The sequence below is a fragment of the Artibeus jamaicensis genome, unplaced genomic scaffold (genome assembly GCF_021234435.1).
Source record: "Artibeus jamaicensis isolate MK-2021 breed Jamaican fruit bat unplaced genomic scaffold, CSHL_Jam_final scaffold_1964, whole genome shotgun sequence".
NCBI classification, from domain to species: Eukaryota; Metazoa; Chordata; class Mammalia; order Chiroptera; family Phyllostomidae; genus Artibeus; species Artibeus jamaicensis.
The window spans coordinates 31,119,348-31,133,093 of NW_026522030.1; the positions used below are offsets into that span (position 1 = coordinate 31,119,348).

A 13,746-nucleotide genomic window follows, 5' to 3' on the forward strand; every position below is an offset into this window, starting at 1 on the left:
AAATAATAAGGGAGAACTTCCCCAGTCTGGCAAAGGAAATAGACTTCCAGGAAATCCAGGAAGCTCACAGAGTCCCCAAGAAGGCGGACCCAAAGAGGAACACACCAAGGCACATCATCATTATATTAGCCAAGTTTAAAATGAAGGAGAGACTCCTAGAAGCAGCAAGAGATAAGGGGACAGTCACCTGCAAAGGAGTTCCCATCAGACTATCAGCTGATTTCTCAAAAGAGACCTTACAGGCAAGAAGGGGCTGAAAAGAAGTATTCCAAGTCATGAAATGCAAGGACCTACATCTAATATTGCTCTATCCAGCAAAGCTTTGATTTAGAATGGAAGGGCAGATAAAGTGCTTCTCAGATAAGATTAAATTCAAGGAGTTCATCATCACCAAGCCCTTATTAAATGAAATGTTAAAGGGACTTATCTAAGAAAAAGAAGATAAAAATATGAACAGTGAAAGGACAGCAAGCTCACAGTTACTAACAACCACACCTAAAACAAAAACAAACTAAGGACAGCTAGATCAGGAGCGGAGCCATAGAAACAAAGATCACATGGAGGGTTAGCAACAGGGGAGTGGGAGGAGGAGAAGGGGGGCAAAGGTACAGAGAATAAGTAGCATAGATGGTAGGTAGAAAATAGACAGGGGGAGGGCAAGAATAGTATGGGAAATGTAGAAGCTAAAGAACTTGTGATACATGAACATGAAATAAAGGGAACTGGGAATGGTGGGGGAGAGGGTGTGCAGGGTGGAGGGGAATGAAGGGGGGGGAAATGGGACAACTGTAATGGCATAATCAATAAAATATATTTTAAAAAATATTCTAGAATTGACCATGCTGATGGTTATGTGACTATACTGAAAACCACTGAGTTATACATTTTATTTTTATTTATTTAAAAAGATTTTATTTATATTTAGAGAGAAGGGAAGGGATGGAGAAAGAGGAGAGAAACATCAATGTGTGATTGCCTCTCATGTGCCCCCTACTGGGGATCTGGTCTGCAACCCAGGCATGTGCCCTGACTGGGAATGGAATTGGTGACCCTTTGGTTCCCAGCCTGCGCTCAATCCACTGAGCTACACCAGCCAGGGCTATACATTTTAATTGGGTAAGTTGTAGGGTATATTAGTTATGTCTCAATAAAGCTGTCATTAAAAAAGTGTATTACCTGTACATTATAAAATTCCCATTTCCTTTATAGGACAATACAAGCAATAAGTAATGACTTAATCACCTTAGCAATAGTATTTATTAATAAGAATACACAGTCAGGGGAAGTTTCCTCACGTATGTTCTCAACTCTTTTTTTATGGAATATCTAGAATATTATAAGTCATTCCATTTAATATGTAGTATATTAACAGGCTTCTTATAAATAGTCGGTGGTGAGTGTACTTGGGAAAGCCGTGGAAAGACAAGAGGATGTGAAAGTGATTATTCTAGAGTCAGCATTACACTAAAGCATCGGGGCTTGGGAGCTCTGCCTCAGTGGTATGTGTGTGTGTCTGTGTGTTTATATAGATGGTTTTGTGAGTGCCTAGAATGTCACTGCACTCAGCAATGCTTAGTGATTCAGTATTTCTTTTTAAAAAAATACTGAATATTTTGTTTTAATGTTTTGTTTTCCGTTGATCTAATTTCTGCCAACTTCTTTATGGGTTCAGGTAAGCTAGCACTGGCTAGGTGATGCTAGCATTTTTTAAATGACCGCTGTGCCTTTTTGTGATGCAATACTTCAGAGAATATTGCACAGAATAATGGTTGATTATTGATTGTTTTGTTTTTACTCAAACTTCTATTACTACCCAGCCTCAAATGTCATATTATTAAAGTGTTATTAGGTCAGTGTTAAAGAAATTGCATCAGTGTACATACTAATGTATTGATACATTTGGACATTTATTGAGTCATGTGATCTAAAATCAAGACACATTCCAAGAGTCTCTTTCTCTTTAACTCTAATTTTTGTTTCTTGGAACAATTCCATGGATTGTTTAGTATGAGGAAAGGCTCGATTTAAATTGAGGGTAATTAGTTTCACTTCCCCTTTTATCCGTCAAATGGTAGGAGGTCATCAGATGTGCAAGCTTACTAAACATTAATAAAATGCACCAATGTGCTTTTCTCTGCTTTTACTTCCTCAAGGAACAAATCTTGATGTCAGGCTTTCCTTTCTTTTTCCTGTCTGCTGGTTACACATTTTTTAGATGTGTCCTTTCTGAGCAGAGAGTAAGTTGTATTCTTTCAGGAAGAAGGTGCATTTTCCATGGGCAACTTAGTTAAGAGTATGGACAAAGGCCCTTTTTTGTTTGAGACTCAGGATGACTATTGCTATTTAAAAAAACAATCAATCAAACTACAGGGCAAAAAGTGGAAGGGAGAACCTGCTCCATAACCACTGTGTTGCATGTTGGTTATTGTCACTGGCTTGAATGCCGGAGAAACATACAACCATCAGGCACAATAAATTAGAGTGCAGAATTTAAATTTATGAAACAAATTGGGGGGGGGTGACTCTTTAATGGACTGGGGGGGATTGTCTTGACATCAGTTAGTGGGCTGCCTCCTGTCTTCAGACAGTGCGTGTGAATGCATCACTGCATCTCTTTGGACTCGCTCACGTCAAAAAGAGCAAGAGCACGTCAGGGCCCTGTCCTCGAAGTTCCTGGAGCATTGATTATGCTGGAGCGTCTTCCTCCCTCTACTGGTAAATATTCCTGCTCTTTAAAGAAGCTGAATCTTAAAAATTATTTTTGTTTTATGCTTCTAGGGGAAATGAGAACCCAAATGATTTTCTAGTGCATTTCTCCATGGGGTAGTTTTTGAAGTCTCCCAAATTATCCTTTTGAAAATGGTTAGCTTCAATAGCCCTTGCTGGTGATATTAGTGCCAGTAATGCGACCCTCAGTAGGTACCATGTTTTTCATCAATGTTAACATTTCCTCCCAAGAGAAGGTTTTAGATACGTGAACAATGCATACATTTAGCTTGCTTGTGTGTATCTGTGTGTGTGTTTAATTCTTGCTCTTTCTTTTCAGAAAAGGGAAATATTTCTTTTAGTTTTCATTTTATTTAAATCTCAGATGCTACAGGAACAGTGAATTTCTAAAAGTTCCTACTAGCTTGATAACCACCCTTGATGAGTTGAATCACTAACTCATATTTTCCATAACACAGTCTCTCTTTAAGATCCTGTCATAGTTCTATGCTTACTAGGCAGACGTGGAACACATATAAGACCTCCTTAGTCTTCCTAATGTCACCATTTGAAAATTTGGGGTGATAGTAACTAAAAAACCATGCAGTATTCTTCTGTCTGCATACCCGTATATTTTGTGAGACAGCCCAGATCACAGCTTCTCTTAATTGGAGCAGTCCTTGCTCCGTCCCTCCAGCACCTTAATTCCCCTACCTCAGAAGGTAATTATTTTTAGAGTTGCAAAGTGAAGAAGCCACATGAGTAAAAGCAAAAGCAAAAACAAAACAAAACTTGACAGTTTTTAGTCAGCTCATTTGAATTAGTATCTGAATACATAGTAAATAATAGTTCGGTTTTGTTTCTGCCTCATGAGAAATACGGTAAATGGTTTTTAATCATAAAAGCCGAAAGCCACAGGGAACTCGAGGTCACGGAGGCCAATTTCCTCGCCTTCATCTCTCAGACCAAATGGCCGTATGCAGATGCCTGTCTCCGGTGTGGCCAGCTTCAGAAGGCCCCTCACATCTGCAGGAGCGCTTTCCACGCCACACCTGCCTATAGCTCATCCCCTGATGATCATGAAATGAGGCCGAAAATGGCATTTCAGATCAACCTGGACCTTCTCCTGTTGTACAGATTTAGTTTGTTGCTTCCCCATAGGGAGGGCCCCTTGAGCCAATACTTTCCTGAGGAAGTGTTGTTATTTACTGGTTGACTGAGGCCTTCAGGGTGCGTTCCAAAGTGCATCTCATTATTTCCCACCCAGTGCACGTTTGAAGCTTATGATTATGTGTAACCGAAAAATCCGGAACACTTACTCTCAGGCTTTTTATTATCTGAAATGATGTTGAAAAATCTGTGGGTAGATATTTATTCAAAAGGATTCTTCTTAAAAATGTTATTATTACGGCCTGGTATTTTTATGGTATCTTTATGTATTTTAAATAATGTTCAACCAAGTCCTTTTTCTTTCTAAAGAAGTGTGCATGCAGTAATGTTGCTACTTTTTAAATATAAGTAATTGGGGTGTGTGTGTGTGTGTAAATTCAGGGGTTAAACAGTTTCATATCTTTTCTACGGAAGGAGCTTCATTTCGTAGGAAATGAAATTACAGCCTTGGTTCTGCAGTCTGCTCTGACTCAGCCATTAGCATAAGGACGTCATTCATGGCTTTGTCCTTGCCTTTTTGTTGGAGGCCTGGGGAATGTAGGACACAAACTGTCTCTTGTTTCATGTGTCTTTTCCACCTCAAGGCATTGGACCTTGTAGGTGTACAAAAAGTGCTTTTGGTCAGAATGAGTAAGCATTGCAAACTGAACAAACTTCTCTCTACCCAAATCTTTTCATCTACAGGCTTCTCGAAGAGTCTGGGATCTCCCTCCACCTAGCTACTCAAGCCAGAAATCTGGGAGTTACTCTCATGTCTTCTCCTCCCTTTCCACTGCTTCTCATCTCCAGACTAATTCCTGAATGATTCTGCTTCTCTTCAGCGTGTCTCTGTCATTTTGGTCCAAATGACCATGATCTCTTTCTTGGATTGCTGAACTACCCTACTAGATTGTCCTTAAAATTCATTATTGGCTTAGAGTAAATCAAACTATTTTACTTCCCTGGTTAAAATTCTTCAAAGCGGTTTAGCGCATTTAGAATAAAATTCAAATTGGTTTCCTAAAATACTGTGCCCATGTGGCTCTTTCCCCACCACCTGATGTGCCTCAGCCACCTTGGCCCTCTTGGCCCTCCCACATGCCAGCCACGCTCACTCCCCCTTTGACCTCTGTTTCAGCTGGTTCGCTGCCTAGAATGCTATTTCCCTCTAATTTTCTTGTGGCTAGATCTTGAATATTCGGGTATCAGCATAAAAGCATCTTCTTAGAAAGACCTTTCTCTGGCTTCCCAAGCTGAAGTAGCTGCTCTGTCGCTCCGTATTTCATTACTCTTTAAATCTCCAGTGCATAGCGTTCATCTCCTGATAGTTTACTATTCATGTATTTATTTATCTACTGTCACCTGCCTCTCACACTTGCATGTTGCCTTCGTGAAACCAAGGGACTATGTGTCCTGTATCCTGTGCCTAGAAGAATGTCTGGCATGGAATATACACCCAATAGAATTATGAATAAACAGTTTAAGCTAAAGATCTCCAAGCTCTGTGGCTTTAGGTATTTTGGTGGATGGAGACTAGAATTGGGGCTGAGACTCGGGTAAGATGAGTGAGTTACTTGCCGTGGATACAGCATTTAATGCAGCTTCTCAGGTGCTGGAATGGCACAGCACTGGTACAGTCCTGTCTTTGTTTAAAATTGTGATGTTCATCATGAATTATTTTGGTATTAATTTTGATTTTTAAAAAATACTGCATTAAAATGCTATTTCTTTTGATTACTACATTTTGCCCTGCCACCCCCCCCCCCGAACCCTGTGTCAGACTATTCTCTCATTTTCCCACTTGATTTTGCATTCTAAGTTGCACCTAGTATTTGTTGAGTCCTTACATGTACCAGACACTGTGCTTTACTTGGATTAACTCACTGAAAGCTCAAGCAGAGCTATAAAGCAGGCAGCAGTCATATTGTAGATGAGGAAGTGGGCTTTGAGAGCACAGGTACCTCACCCAAGGTCACAGAGCTGTAAAAAGGAGGAACTGGGGGACAGGCGGCACATGCAGAATATGTCAGTCATGTGGGTAGAAATTCACCTAGAAATGGGAGACAGAAGAGGATTGTTGACATCTTTGCATATTTTCTCTACCATTCTTGTGGGGTCTTTAAATATGCAATGAGCATGGGAAAGGTTGATCTGCTAGTTGGGTAGGGAAGTGGAGGAAGAGGGAACAGATGGACTATCAGTGAGCTGCTTTTGGAGACTCAGTGTGTTCCATACATTTTATCAGTGAGCTGCTTTTGGAGACTCAGTGTGTTCCACACATTTTATCAGTGAGCTGCTTTTGGAGACTCAGTATGTTCCATACATTTTATTGGTCACCATTTGGGGAGCACATTAGGGGACATGAAAAACCACATGTTTGGATCAAACACTCCATTATGTTTAGAAATGTTTCTTTGAAAAATAGCTTTAAAGTATAGAATGACTTTGGAAAAATGTTTCGGGGTTATAAAAAAAATCACTGTATACCACACATAAAAATATTGGTAGATTAGTTAAATGTAAAATATAAAGTCATAAAAGGTAAAATAAATACATCTATGGGACCTTTTTGAAACATTAATCAATTGAAGAAATCACAAAAGAAAGCACAGATGAATTAAATACAAATTTTAAATTTACGTACCAAGTTTTGCCAGTAAATGAAAAGTCAATGACAAGTTGGGGAAATATTTGTAACTAAGGGTTAACTTTCTTTTAAAAACTCAATTGCTCTAAGAAATCAATAAGAAAGACACGGAGTCCTCAAATTAAAAAAAAATAGGCACATTTGTAGAAGAAATGCAAATGACTTAAATAGGAAACAAGTTTCATAAGTAAAGGTGTAAATTAAAACAAAAGTTTATTTTTGTCTCCCACATGGTAAGTAGTACAAAGGATAGTGCTGTTGCAGAAGACTGATGCATGTGACGGCTGGTGCACCTGTGTGTTGGAGCCTCCGTGACCCGTTCACCCAGGTGCATTTGTGTGTCGGTCTAAGAAGGTGGAAGTTCAGGCAAAGACTTTTCTTTCATCTTTTGTGAAAATGTTTATCACAGCATTTTTTTATGATTGAAACATTAGAAATACTCTAAATACGTTTCGACAAGGGAATTCTTCAATAATCACCCACCTTTATGATTGTCTTTCACACACTCATTATTAACTTTTTCTGAAGAACGATTGGTATCTTGTAATAATTATCATAATATGGTAAGTGAAAAATAACACAGCATTATTTCAGTTTTAGAAAAAGAACACAAAAAGTACATTTGCCTAGAAAAGGAGACTGGAAAGAAATATAATAAAATGTTTAAATTTTAGCAATTTTGAAAATTCTTCTGTTTTTCTGAATTTTCTATAATAAATACTTATTTAGGTCAGAGTTGGCTTTTATTTTTAAATATTGAAATAAATGTTCTAGGATTAATAATGTAAAATAAGCCTTTCTATCATTAGTAAAAAGTCTTAGAGTAATAATCTCTGCATCTCTTCATTTAATACGTGATACATATTTATAACTTTCATGAGTTTGAAAGGTGATTTATAAAAAGCAAGTTTGGGAGGACAGAAGATGAGTATCCCGGCAGATAGACCTTGGTAGAGTGTAGCATCTTCTTCCTAATTAGTTATCAACCAGCAGAATCCATCAACCAGTCACTTTCCCTGTTTGTAGAGTAAGTGAATTCAGGACTTCTTAAACTTCTTCTCTGAAACACACTGAGAGGCAGAAGAGAGTAAACATTCACTCCTCAGGAAGGAAAGGATAGGAGGAGGTTGGGCAAGTTGGCTCAAAGTCACCCCCTGTGGGAGTTTTAGCATGAAAATTTATGTAAACTTCTCTTCTCCAAACCGTACTGATGTTAGTTTTTAAATTAAAAAAAAATTTGAGGTATAATTATATACCATAAAATCCACCATTTTAAAGTGTACATTTTAATGGGTGTTTTTTTTGTTAGTAAATTCAGAAGATTGTAGAACCAACCAATGCCCAGTATGTAATACAGAGATATTTGCCAAGGATACTCCATGGTAAAATGGGTTTTGCAAGAAGATGCTTTTGCACCTTTGAGTAACCATGGAAGCACCATCAGATACTGTCCCAGGGGGATTTTACGCCTTTGAGATGCACAGGACTAGATGATTCTCTGGATATTTTTAACAGCTGCATTTTCAGTGCATTTTGCCTGTCATTCCCTTAAAAACAACTTAACTGGATAAGTTGTTTAGTAATAATTCTGATTACTACTCACTTACCCATCTATTCAGTTTTCACTCACAGTTAGTGAGACTACATTCACTAAGTACTTGCTACTTTAAAAACCTACGACTTTCTGCCAGCCCTTGCTGGGGTTAAAGGGATAAGTGTCCCCAAACCTTGCCCTCAAAGGACAGTCTTTAAAGGAGACAAAATTATGGTGACTTTGGTATCCGAGCCGAAGTTTGAGATTCAGATTTCTAACTTAAGTGGAAGAAAGTATGCAGAGAGCTGAATACATGTATTTTATAGTATGTGGCCTGGAACATGGACAACACATGGTTTGTATTTTGGTTCAGTGTTATTAAATCATTTTTATCTCAGTGCTATTAATTTTTTGCAGGTGTGGGTTGATGTAGTGCTTGCGGATTGAAAATTCCGGTTGTACTGTGTCCAAGTTTCTGTGGAAGGAGCCCAAGTCCAGCTTTGGTGGTGCTGAGATTCCATATTGTATGTAGACTCTTGGCCTAAACCAGTGGACCTTAAAAGTGTAGTTACTTGAATAATAATCAAGCTCTATGAGACTTGGGTTTGTTCTTCACTGTTCTTTATCTGGGTTTTGGCCCATCCAGAGGGCAGGACCGGGTCACTTGGCCTGAGCCTGTGCATTAATTAAAGGTTTCAGATGGAGGCTTCTGATGGTTTGATCATATCTCCAACCAGATACGGTTATCAGAGGCACCATCAGGATGAAGCAAGTATTTTCACTGTACAACTTTAAATGCCACAGTTTTTATAACTCCATTTTGCATGTCTTCTTATTCTTGGGAGCCTAAAAATAGTGGCAGTGGGGTGGGTATGTGGAGAGGTGTATTTTCTACCTTTTTTCAGGATACAGAGAATGGACCACGAGGGCCTTTGAAGTTCCTGACAGTGCAGTGTTCAGTGATCATTTTCCTGGGCCCTGGTTTGGAAACTGGGGACACCGGCGTTCTTCGGGGCAGTGACAGTAACGGCAGATATGTTAGGGGTACAGAGCAGTTCTACATGGATTATATTTCATGGCTGTTTTGATAAAATTGGGGCACGGGAAGCCAAATTATGTGGAAAAGAAGGAACCAATGAGTCCATGATAGCTTTCAACAATAAGTAATGATTCGTTGTCATTAAGAAATTAATGTATTACTCTACTGGCCAAGATGGAGGCATTGGTAGACATATTTTGCCTCCTTGTATAATGAAAAGAAGGACAACAGCAAATTTAAAAACAAAAAATAACCAGAACTGCCAGAAAATCAAACTGTTTGGAAGTCCAGCAACCAAGGAGTTAAGGAAGAAACATTCATTCAGACTGGTGGGAGGGGTGGAGATGGGCAGCCAGGGCAGAGATGATGCACAGAAACACAGCAAGGCAGCGGGTGGAGTGGGAGGTCCCACGTTTGTGTGCGGATACACTGGGAGGAACAACTGGGGAGCGAGACAGGTGGCACAACCCAGGGTTCCAGTACAGGGAAATAAGGCCATAAAACCTCTGGTGGTATAAACCTGTGGGGGTTGTGGCTGAGGGAGAATCTCCCAGCCTCACAGGAGAGTTTGTTGGAGGGACCCACAGAGTCCTAGAATGTATACGAACCCACCCACCCACCCAGGAGTCAGCACCAGAAGGGCCCAGTTTGCTTGTGGGTAGCAGGGAAAGTGACTGAAAGCTGGCCTAGAGCCTAGCAAGCAGCACTGTTCCCTCTCGGACCTCTCCTCCGATACAGCACCACCACGCAGTGAACTGGGGCACCCCGCCCTGGTGACTATCAGGGCTCCGCCCCTTACAAAGTCACAGGTGTGCTGAAACAAAGAACAGATCAAAGCTCTAAAAAATAGAACTAAGCAATGAAGAGGTAGCCAACCTATCAGATGCAGAGTTCAAAACACTGGTAATCAGGTTGCTTATAGAAATGGTTGAGTATGGTCGAAAAATAGAGGAAAAAGTGAAGGCTGTGCCAGGCAAAATAAAGAAAAATAAAGAAAAATATACATGGAACCAGTAGTAGTGACGGGAAGGAAACCAGGACTTAAATCAATGATTTGGACCAAGAAGGAAGACATAGGCAGACAGCCAGAACAGAATGAAGAAACAAGAATTTTTTAAAAATGAGGAGAGGCTCAGGAACCTCTGGGACAACCTTAAACGTCTCAACATCCAAATATAGGGGTACCAGAAGGCTATGGATGTGAAGCAAGGGGGAGGGTTACTATTGGGAGGGGACTTGCAGGGCGGAGGGGAATACAGGGAAGGAAAAAAATGGGAGAACTATAATAGCATAATCAATAAAATATACTTAAAAAAAGAAGTTAATGTGTTACTGAATTTGAAACTGTCAGGTAAGTGTGGCATAAGACCAACTGCCTTGCTTTGGGAGATTAATTGGACAGAACTCTTTATAGATCACATTGTGCAAATGGGCAGAAAACTCAGTGTGAACTTCAGAGATGCTCGGTATGAGCAGGATATACAGAGTAAGTGTGGATCTGTGGCCGAGGCTGGGTGTGGAGATCCTCTTGTGTTGAAAGATTCTGGCAAAGCCTAAACTGGAAGCATTAGATCACATGTGAGAGTGGGTATGTGTAGCTAGTGGTATTGCTGTATTCTAACTGCTTACAAAGTGATGCTCCACAGTAGGGTAGTAAATTCGTACTTGATGTTCTGTGGAAGGACATGTGAGGCGGATGGGGGTTGATCTCTGTGCTTTATTTTGGACAGGGAAGAAAAAAAGTTAAGTATCCTACATCCTACAAAGCCAACTGCGCATGCTGTGTGAAATGACCTTTTTAATAGCATGATTCTTAAATAGTCTCATTTCTGGGTGTCTTGATGAGCTGGGATAAGAAAGGGAGAGTACTTGCCCAAAACTACAGATGACTTTTCCAGGGGAGGGTTTCAGCCACTGAATGAGAAAAGCGGGAGTTTTGTGGGACTCACGCCCTTGTCTTTATTGATATGTCTATTAATGTTATTAGTTTAGTGGAAGATATATTCAAATTAGCAAGAGTGAAACACCCCCACCCCCCGCCCAGACAGGTACACTTTATGTCAGGACTCCTCACTGGATTTTATTTTATAAGTGGCTTTGGAAACAGATTTCTGTTTCTTCAGATAGGTCAGGAGTTACTTGTGCTGTGAAAAGAGATCAGCAGTCACTGTGTTCATGAAGCAGTCTCCTGGTGGGAAAGTCTGCTTTCTTTCCATTCAGAGTTGAAGGATTGTGAAGTCCCTCATTATACTTTCATGTGGCCTTAGAAAAAACATCATTTTATATAATTTGGGAATAGCTGGGGCTTTTTATTGTACCAAATATTTTTTCATACTAATCCCGAGTAGATTGTTGAAATGTCCCTTTCAAACTGCTGAGAATATTGTATGCATCTATAAAAATAGAAGTCCATGCTTTTTGGATTATGCATTTGGTAGGAACCAGTCATTTATTTCTGTGATAAAAATCTCTATAGAATAAAAAAGCTGAGGGGTTTTTTTTTTTGCTTGGTTGATGGTTTAGTTCATATACTTTCTTTTGAATCAAATCCAGTATTAGTACAGAATATTATTTTAGTTAACTTTTATCATTCTGCCTACAACATTTACATCACATAGATTTTTTTCTCCTAACTGAAGCTTTAGCTTCATTTTGAATTTGCTGCATTTGTATAATTAAATCAAAGTGTGAACAGCAAGCTCAAGAGTGAAATTTACTGGGAGGGATGGCCAGAATATGGCACCAAGATTCAAAAGGGGTCCCCATTAATAAAACAGCATCCAGAAATTCAAAATTGGGTTAAATGGATAAAAGTCGGCTGTGGTCAAAGCCAAGTTGAGACATTTTTCGACTGTGGGCAGTAGAAATTAATTACCTGAATTTGTGGCAGCCGTGACCAGCTCTGACCAGTGGGACCTTGGACAGCTTGGGTGACCAGCTCTGACCAGTGGGACCTTGGACAGCTTGGGTGTGTCGGGCGCTGACCTTCCACACAGAACTACGCCTTCCCCTCTTTAAGCGCAGACTCCCAGCCGACCCTCGAATGGTGGGGTGTGAACTGCTCCACTACAAGTGAACTGCACAGCACAAACAGCCCATGTTGTCCCGGGTCACCTGTAGTGACAGATCCAGACTGGGCCCTTGAGCCCTCATGCTGGTCGCTACGAGCTGTGTTGTCTTGGCCACGGTGCCTCCCCTCCCAAGGCCTTTTCCGTCCATGAAATGAGATGAGCACATCTCCCTCACAAGATTTTTGAGAGGTTAAAATGACAGTATATTTCAAAGCGTTCGGCAGTGCTTAATGGATTGAACACAACATTCTCCTGGTTTCCTTGAAAGAGGGAGGAGAGGATATTGAGGAGATGGAGACCACTGTTTCCCCTGACTGTATGAGATGGGACCTGGGAGAGGACAGAAGAGTGGGTGCACATGCATGTTTGGGGGGACAAATGCTGGATTTATTAGCACTTTGGGGGAGAGTCGGGAGCCTGGATTCTGTTTTGGGCCCTATCACTTCATTGTAATTGGCCTTCAGAAGAGTGTTAAGAGTGTGAGTTAGTGATTAGAGGCCAGTGCTTTATAAATAAGATTTATAAAGTAAGGGCAGAGGAAGAAGATGGTACCCTCCATTCCCTTGCCTTCCTGCTCCTTCATCTTATTAAGCTGCCCTGTCTTTCTTTTTGGTGTTGTAGCAGTCAGGGTCCCAGCAGAAAACATGTGGCACACTTCAGCTGGATGACTGAGGAATTATAGGGACCTGGAGAGGGCTGCCCAGCTGGGGCTGGGCCTTCTTAGAGGGCACACAGCTCTTGCAGGGAGGGAGCTGAGGGAATAAACACCGCATCCTCATTCTCCTGCTCTCTGGTCTTCTTCTGGTGCCTCTCATGGACTAAATCTAAGTGGGAGACCCAGGACAAGAGAAATGTTATGAAATCCTTGCCGGTTAGCCTCCTGGGGATCAAGCAAGATGAGAAAATTAGGAGAGGAACTCTGGGTGTCTGAAGCAACAGGAAATTATCTTACTTTGGAGTTGATTTTGGGATTCTTTTTTAACCGCTAATTTCCTTCCCATTCCTTCACCGATTTCACATTCTTGGAAGTCTGCATTAGTGTGTCGCCCAGGGGCTCAGTGACTAGGTCCAAAGAGTTGCCAAGTGTAGACTAACTACTCTTGCATGCTTTCAGTGAAACGCCAGCTAATGTAGTTTATATTTCATCTCCTACTTTCGCATTTTAATTTTTTCGTTTTTGGGGGATCAGTATACAGAAGTTTCTCCGATGGCCAGAAGAAAGAGGCACTGTTGCCCGACTTCCCTTTTCTTTGCGTACCTTTCGCCTCACACGCCGAGATTTCTGTTACTGTTGTGGGAAGAAACGGGCAGAGATTCTCTTTAATGGTCAGGTCTGTGGTTGGGCTCCCAGAGCAAGCCTCCGCGCAGGGATAATATACAAAGAAGCAATCTGAAGTTTGTCTTTTGTTTTCGGGCAGGGATAATATACAAAGAAGCAATCTGAAGTTTGTTTTCTTGTGCGCTGTATACTTTGTATTGCCTGGGGAAGTCAAAGTACTAGTTTCTTTCTATAAATTGTTGAATGATAGTGAGAAATGACTTCATAGCTTTATTTCTATTAGAGATGCTACTTTTTATGATTTTTTTCAGTATTCACAGC

General features: G+C 40.6%; 1 protein-coding gene across 1 annotated transcript in view; it reads left to right on the forward strand.

Moving 5' to 3' along the window:
* The window catches only part of LOC119052107 (guanine nucleotide-binding protein G(q) subunit alpha), a 270,598-nt gene that overhangs the window by 84,952 nt on the left and 171,900 nt on the right, over window positions 1-13,746 (forward strand). The window lies entirely within an intron of this gene.